This window comes from Chiloscyllium punctatum, chromosome 32 (assembly GCF_047496795.1).
Source record: "Chiloscyllium punctatum isolate Juve2018m chromosome 32, sChiPun1.3, whole genome shotgun sequence".
Lineage (NCBI taxonomy): Eukaryota > Metazoa > Chordata > Chondrichthyes > Orectolobiformes > Hemiscylliidae > Chiloscyllium > Chiloscyllium punctatum.
The window spans coordinates 17,979,272-17,987,655 of record NC_092770.1 but is presented as its reverse complement, the minus strand read 5'-3'; positions in this window follow the sequence as shown (position 1 = coordinate 17,987,655).

The window sequence follows — 8,384 nt, the reverse complement described above, 5'->3', positions numbered from 1 at the left end:
TTTTGTTCCTCATATGTGTGGAACACCTTGGGGTTTTCCTTAACCCTACCCACCAAGGCTTTTTCATACCCCCTTCTAGCTCTCCTTCATCCATTCTTCAGTTCCTTCCTGGCTACCTTGTAACCCCCTAAAGCCCTGTCTGATCCTCACCTCCTCAACCTTAAGTAAGCTTCCTTCTTCCTCTTGACTAGTTGTTCCACATCCCTTATCACCCAAGGTTCTTTCAACTTACCATCCCTTCCTTGCCTCAGTGGGACAAACCTGTCCAGCACTACCAGCAAGTACTTCCTAAACAACCTCCACATTTCTGTTGTGCATTTCCCTGAGAACATCTGTTTCCAATTTAGGCACCTCAGTTCCTGCCTAATAGCATTGTAATTTCCCCCTTGCCCAATCAAATACTTCCCCACACCGTGTGCTCCTATCGCTCTCCATGACGATAGTAAAGGTCATGGAGTTGTGATCGCTATCATCAAAATGCTCTCACACTGAGAGGTCCGACACCTGGCCTCGTTCTTTGCCAGGCACCAAATCCGATATGGTCTCACCTCAAATTGGCCCATTTACATATTGCATCAGGAACCCTTCCTGGACACACCAAACAAAAACTGTTCTATCCAAACTATTTGAACTAAGTAGGTTCCAATCAATATTAGAGAAGTTAAAGTCACCCATGACAACAACCCTGTTACTTCTACACATTTCCAAAATCTGCCTCCCAATCTGCTCCTCCATGTCTCTACTGCTATTGAGGGGCCTGTAGAAAACTCCCAATAAAGTGACTGTTCCTTTCTTGTTTCTGACTTCCCCTCATACTGACTGTCGCCAAAAGGTCCTCGGCGATCACCACTTCTGCAGCTGTGATGCTATCTCTGATTAGCAATGCCACATTCCACCTTTTTTACCTTCCCCCGTATTCCTTTTGAAACATCTAAACCCTGGAACATCTATTCCTGCCTCTGTGATATCCATAACATCATAGATCCGAGTACTGATCCATGCTCTAAGTTCCTCACCCTTATTCCTGATACTTCTTGCATTAAAATAGACACACTTCAATACATCACACTGACTCCACCTTTGCCCTATTGAGAGCCTATCCCTCTTCATGGACTCTCTGCACATTGTATGTAGGTGCTCACTAGCTCCTCCATCATATGATCTGTAGCTCAGGTTCCCACCTCCCTGCCAATTTAGTTTAAACCCTCCTGAAGAGTTCTGGCAAACCTCCCACCCAGGATATTGGTGCCCCTCCAGGTCTGTTGCAACCCATCTTTCTTCTACAAATCCCACCTTCCTCAGAAGGTATCCCAATGATCCATGTATCTGAAGCCCTCTGTCCTACATCAGCCCTGCAACCATGTGTTCATCTGCAATCGCTCTCAATTCCTAACCTCACTATCACGTGGCACCGGTAGAAATCCTGAGATTACTACTCTGCTCATCCTGCCTTCTAGCTTCCAAACTAATTCCCTATATTCTCTTTTCAGGTCCCCCTTCCTTTCCCTACCTATGTCATTGGTAACAATACGTACCACAACATGTGGCTGTTCTCCCTCCCACTTAAGAATCCTGCAGACTCGATCCAAGACATCCCTGACCCTGGCACCCAGGAGGCAACAGACCATCCAGGAGTCTCACTCGTGACCACAGAATGTCCTGTCTGTTCCTCTCATGATTCAATCTCCTATAACTATCACTCAGCTATTCTCCCCCATTCCCTTCTGAGCCACAGAGCCAGGCTCAGTGCCAGAAACCTGGCCACTGTGACTTTCCCCTGTAAACCTCATCCCCCCCCCCAATAGTATCCAAAACAGTATACTTATTATTGAGAGGAACGGCCACAAGGGCTTCCTACATTGTCTGCCTATTCCCTTTCCTGACGGTCACTCTGCTACCTTCGTTGTGTAACTTAGGTGTGACTACCTCCCTCTAACTCCTCTCTATCACCCCCTCCGCCTCCCAAATGATTCAAAGTTCATCCAGCTCCAGCTCCAGTTCCCTAACGTGGTCTGGGAGGAGCTGGAGTTGGGTGCACTCCTCGCAGATGAAGTCAGCAGGGACACCAGTGGTGACCCTTACCTCCCACATCCTGCAAGAGGAGCATTCAACTGCACTAGCCTCCACCCTCTGCTCTAAATTACCAAGATAGTTTAAATAAATGAAAGAAAAAACAAAAAAAAAAGCCTTATCTTACCAAGCTTCCACACACGGTCTTTTTTGTTTGGTTAGAGAGGTGGGAGACACTACTCGTGTAGGGTCTTGGGTTTGGCCACAGCCTGAATATATCAGTTCATGAGTCTAGCAATCCTCTTGTCTGCATCCACTCCTGTTGAGCCTTTGTTCTGCCTATTCACAAAATAAGTCTTTCAAGGAAAATTTACCTTCCCAGCAGCGTCCTGGTCCTCGCTCTCACTGCTCCCATTGCTGCTGCAAAATGGAAGCTGCTGGTTCCACGAGGTAAGTCTTTCAATGGGGAATTTACCTTCCCAGCAGCCCTCTGGTCCTTGCTCTCACCACTCCCACTGCTGCAAGACACCATTAGTGGGATGAACTTTTAACTCCAGATTCATTTATTAATTGAATTTAAATTCGTAGCGGGATTTGAACCCACATTCCCAGAGCAGTACTAGCTCAATGAGTTGCCACCACCCTTCATGCAGGAAATAAAATATATCCTGAACTGTACAAGTTACCAGAGCCAAATCTGGTGTCCATGAAATAACTCCACAGAGGCTGTCTCCCATCTCCAAGTCACCCTTTATTTACACATGTATAGTGCTTGACACTGATCCAGCTTCCTCAGAGCCAGTTGTCAGAGTGAACAGAACCTCTGACCCTCCTATTTATCTCTATCAGCCAGGGCGCTCTGATTGGACCAGGTTAACTGCCCCAATCAGGGAACCCATATTCTATGAAGTCTACCTGGCTGACCTGATTACAGTCACTATAGTTCAGAATAATTGCTGGTCCAGCCAACAATGCCCACATCCTCTGAATGAATAAAATAAAAACATTTAAAAAAAACAATGACAGACAGAATTAAACTGTAATAAGGTAGAGGGTTTTGGAAAAGTATTTTTAGCTGCTGGTGAAATTGTGGCGATGAGAAATGTGTGGTAGGTTATCTGAAGTTGCAAACTGAATTCAGGTCTTGTCTGTCTAAACTAAATCAGCTTCTGTGTTTTAAACTCAGAACTTAAATTCACAAAGTAAATTTTTTAATTGACTTATGGTCCATTTTGACATAATGCAAATACTACTTGCAAATCTGGAGTTTATTTTGCGGAAAATTTAATAAATGATTTCATTTTTCTAAAGATTAAGTTGAGTTCCAAATTGTACAGTGCAAATCTTGAAATCCATATTCCATGCACTCTAACCAAGCCATCACAAACTGAGTAATTGAGCTGACTTCCAGTCAGGGTTAAGATCAGTTTGTAATATTTGATGTTTAATTCTGTTTTACAACACACTTCTGTCAAATCAGTGCCGAAGGACAAAGGTGTAAGTGCGGTCAATTTTACAATCACTCCACACTGTCTATTACCCCCTCTCCATGATAGACTTGCTCAGAAAAATGGAAATCATATTCTATCTGATTCCAACTATTATTAAATTATTGGTGATGGAACAATCCATCAAATGGAAAGGGAAGTTGACACACAGAAATCCAGATTTCTCATAACACTCTCTTAAAGCAGCGTAAAGCTGAAGTAGACCATTCAGACAGTGATTTCAACCAGATTGTAGATTGTCTTCTACCCCAGCTTCACCAGCTCGACCTATATCCCTTAAATCCTTTAAAATCTATTGACTTTGAAACTAAATTGATGAACATATAAATTAGGAGCAGGAGAGGGCCCACATCTGCTTCAGCCTGCTCCACCATTCAATCTGATCTTGAGTGATTTGATTACTCCCTCACTTTATCAAGAATCAGTCCAACTCTGCCTTAAAAAGATTCAAAGCCACTGCTTCCATTGTCTTTTGCAGAAGAGAGTTCCAAAATCTCACAACACTCTGTAAGGAAAACAACTTCTCCTCATTTCACACTGAGTGGGTGGCACGGTGGCACAGTGCTTAGCACTACTGCCTCGCAGCACCAGAGACCTGGGTTCAATTCCCATCTCAGACAACTATCTGCGTGGAGTTTGCACATTCTTCCCGTGTCTGTGTGGGTTTCCTCCCACAGTCCAAAAAATGTGCAGGTTAGGTGAATTAGCCATTCTAAACTGCCCGTAGTGTTAGGTGAAGGGATAAATGTAGGGGGGTGGGTTGCTCGTCGGAGGGTTGGTGTGGACTTGTTGGGCCGAAGGGCCTGCTTCCACACTGTAAGTAATCTAATTAAATAGGTGACCTCTTCTTTTCAATAGTGACCCCTCATTCTAGGTTCTCCAAAAAGGTGCACTCTATCCTCATGCAGGCTGTTAAGACCCTCAGGAGCTTATAAATCTTTAAAAGAAGTTATTTGTTGCTCACCCAGCGGACATAAGCCTAATCTGTCCAACCTTTCCTCATAAGGGAACCTCGGGAATTCCGGGTATTCCAGATATACTCAATGACTGAGCATCCACAGTTTCAGATAACTCAAAGGATTCACAACATATCTAATTCTTGAATAAATATTTGTATGAACAAATGAATTGCTGGGAATACATATTTGTTTAAGGGCAATGTGGAAAACTGGAAGATATAGAACTGATTGGGAATTTTCTGGATTGAGATGGGTTTACAGTGAGGTTTCTTGGAAATTCATTTAAGCTTCATGTGTGCAGTAGTTTACCTGCTGTTTACAGAAAGTCAATTGACTTTGGAGAAGGTACAAGCAAAGTTTTAAGGTAGATAAGATATTGGGTTTATGGCCCTTAATTGCTGAATAAAACTGACATTGAAAACAAAATGGAGCATCTATGCTCATGACTTTTAGTATCCCTTTCTGAATTTAGATTTTACAGACCTAAGGGTCAGTGAAAAAGAACCCCACCCTCCTCCCCACCTTCCCTCTATCAGGAGGTTCTGGGAACCTGATAAAGTTTCCAAACATGAGTATTTCTGATTGCATGCAGGAATCTTGAAAGGTTGAACTGTGGCCACTTACTAAAGACATGGATCCAGTTTGATTTGAGTCCAGACTGAAGATTTCCCATCAGCCTATGGCTGTCTGCCAGCCCCAACATTGAAGTCACCACCTTTTGCCGCCGGGCTGATTCTCCAGAGTCACATCTCTTGCCACGGCCCACATTGTTGATGTCGTCGTGATGCACTTCTTCCACCACTTCGCCACCACCAGACCCAACCAACAGCCTCCTAACTCTGAGTGCTTAGAGCTTGGAGAAATGTATTGTTGATCAACCAGTTGAAGTCTGGAGTAGGTGAGACCCAGGCCTTTGTCCCCTGTTTGAAAACTAAGTTTTGTTATCGTAAGAAGATGACTTTGAGTTCATTAAATAAGCCTGGTGAAAACTTCTTTTATTCTGGGTAGTATTACAAAAGAGAAGCAGTCAGCTATTTTGGTGACTGATATCAAGACGTAGCTAAAAGCCCTGGATACTGCGAAGACTATGGCTTTGGTAACATTCCTACTGTGGTACAGAAACATTAGAGCTACAACACTCATATCAACCCAACAATTTGGAAAACTGACCAAAATTTAGAACAAATCCTATCCAGCCAATAATCATCAGCAAAGTGAATGAGGAAGTAATGCACAGTGGAATTAAGCAATAAATCATGGCATCCCAACAGCACGGAAACAGGACCTTCGGCCCAACAAGTTCACACCGACCCTCTGAAGAGTATTCCACCCAAACCTATTCTCCTACCCCATTACTCTACATTTACCCCTAACTAACGCATCCCTGGACACTACGGGCAATTTAGCATGGTCAATACACCTAACCTGCACATTTTTGGATTATGGGAGGAAATCGGAGCACCCGGAGAAAACCCGCGCAGACACGGGAAGAATGTGCATACTCCACACATACAGTCACCCAAGGCTGGAGTCGAACCCGGGTCCCTGGCACTGGAAGGCAGCACTGTTACAACAACTCAATTGAATTGAATTGAATTGAATGTCACGTGTACCGAGGCACAGTGAAAAGCTTTGTCTTGTGAGCAATACAGACAGATCACAGAGTTAAGTAGCATAGATAAGTAAATAATAGGTAAACAGCAGCAAAAACAAAAACACAGGTACAGGCAAATGATAAGAGTTTGTGAGTCCTTTCAGTATTCTAACAACAGGAGGGTAGAAACTATTATAAAACCCGGTGGTGCGTGTGTTCAGGCTTCTGTACCTTCACCCCGATGGTAGAGGTTGTGAATTGCCAGGGTGGGATGGATCTCTGAAAATACTGGTAGCCTTTCCTTGACAGTGGGCCTGATAGATGGATTCTATAGATGGGAGGTTGGCCTTTGTGATTGTCTGGGCTGAGTTCGCCACTCTCTGTAACCGTCTCCAATCTTGAATGGTACAGATACCATACCAGGTAGTGATACATCCAGACAGAATGCTCTCAATGGCACACCTATAACAGTTGGCAAGGGTATTCGCTGTCATGCCAAATTTCCTCAGCTGCCTGAAGAAGAAGAGGTGTTGTTGGACCTTTGTTACCAGTGCATCCACATGAAGAGTTCAAGAAAGCTTGTTGTGGATGACCTCTCCCAGGAGCTAGACACTCTCCACTCGTTCCACCTCTGTGTGTCGGGGGGCATGAGTAACATCCCGCTGACATGACCTACTCACTGACTTTTAGTTTGGCAAGTGCCAGGACCATTGAGCTCATGACCTGAATACAGCTATAGTCTGAACATGGCAGCAAGGCCACATTTGACTAAGTGTGTCATTAAGGACATTCTGAAAAGGGATCACTGGACTTGAAACATTAACTTTACTTTCTCTCCACAGATGCTATTGAGTTTCTTCAGCAATTTCTTTTTTGGTGTCACCAAGCAGCTTTTGCAAAACTTCAATCAATGGAAACTGGGTGGGGGGGGGGGGGGGGGGGGACGTCTCCTCTGGTTGCAGACGTACTTAATATAAAAAAGGTCGTGTAATTGTTGGAGGTCCGTCATCTCAGCTCAGGACATCACAGCAGGAGTTCCTCAGGATAGAGTCTTAGACCCAACCACCTACAGCTGCTTCATTGATGACCATCCCCCATCATAAGGTCAGAACTGGGGATATTCATTAACGATTAAGTGGGCGGCACGGTGGCACAGTGGTTAGCACTGCTGCCTCACAGCGCCGGAGACCCGGGTTCAATTCCCGCCTCAGGCGACTGACTGTGTGGAGTTTGCACATTCTCCCTGTGTCTGCGTGGGTTTCCTCCGGGTGCTCCGGTTTCCTCCCACAGTCTAAAAATGTGCAGGTTAGGTGAATTGGCCATGCTAAATTGCCTGTAGTGTTAAGTGAAGGGGTAAATGTAGGGGCATGGGTCTGGGTGGGTTGCTGCTCGGAGGGTTGGTGTGGACTTGTTGGGCCGAAGGGCCTGTTTCCATACTGTAAGTAATCTAAACCTAAATCATTACACAATGCTCTACATCATTCAAGGCTCCACAGATATCGAAGCAGTCCATATGCAGCAAGATGTGAGCAATATTTAATCTTAAGCTGACAAGTAACGTTTGAACCATAAATGAGCCAAGCAATGAAAAGTACCATTTCTGACAAGGGAAAAATGTAATCTTCTCCTTTAGATATTCATGGGCACTACCATCATTGAAACCCCAACCATCAAAAGCTTGAGAGTTGCCATTGACAAGAAACTGAACTGGGCCCAGTCATATAAATACTGTGAAAAAAGTGAGGACTACAGCTGCTGGAGATCGGAGTCAAAAAGCGTGGTGCTGGAAAAGCATCCGAGGAGCAGGAGAGTCAACATTTTGAGCATAAGCTCTTCATCAGGAATGTGACTGAATGCCATTCCTGATAAAGGGCTTATGTTTGAAACGTCGACTCTCCTGCTCCTCGGATGCTGTTGACCGGCTGTATTTTCCCAGCACCACATTTTTTGACACATAAATACTGTGTCTACCGTGGAACAGGATGGAGGCTGGGAGTGAGTAACTCACTGTGCAGTTACTCTGCAGTGAGTAACTCACCTTCTGACTCCCCAGAGCTGTCCACCAAGATGTAAGTCAGGAATGTGATAGAGTGTTCTTCACTTGCCTAGAGAGATGCAGCTGAAAAGGCTCAGCATCATCCAGCTCACTTCATCAATACGCCATCCAGCAGCTTCCATAGTCACTTCCTTCTCCATCGGTACACAGTGGCAGCAGTGTGTCTCATCTACAAGATGCACTGTAAGCAACTCACTGAGGCTCCTTTGTCAGCACTTTCTAAACCTGCTCTCTGCCAACTCGAAGGACAAGGGCTG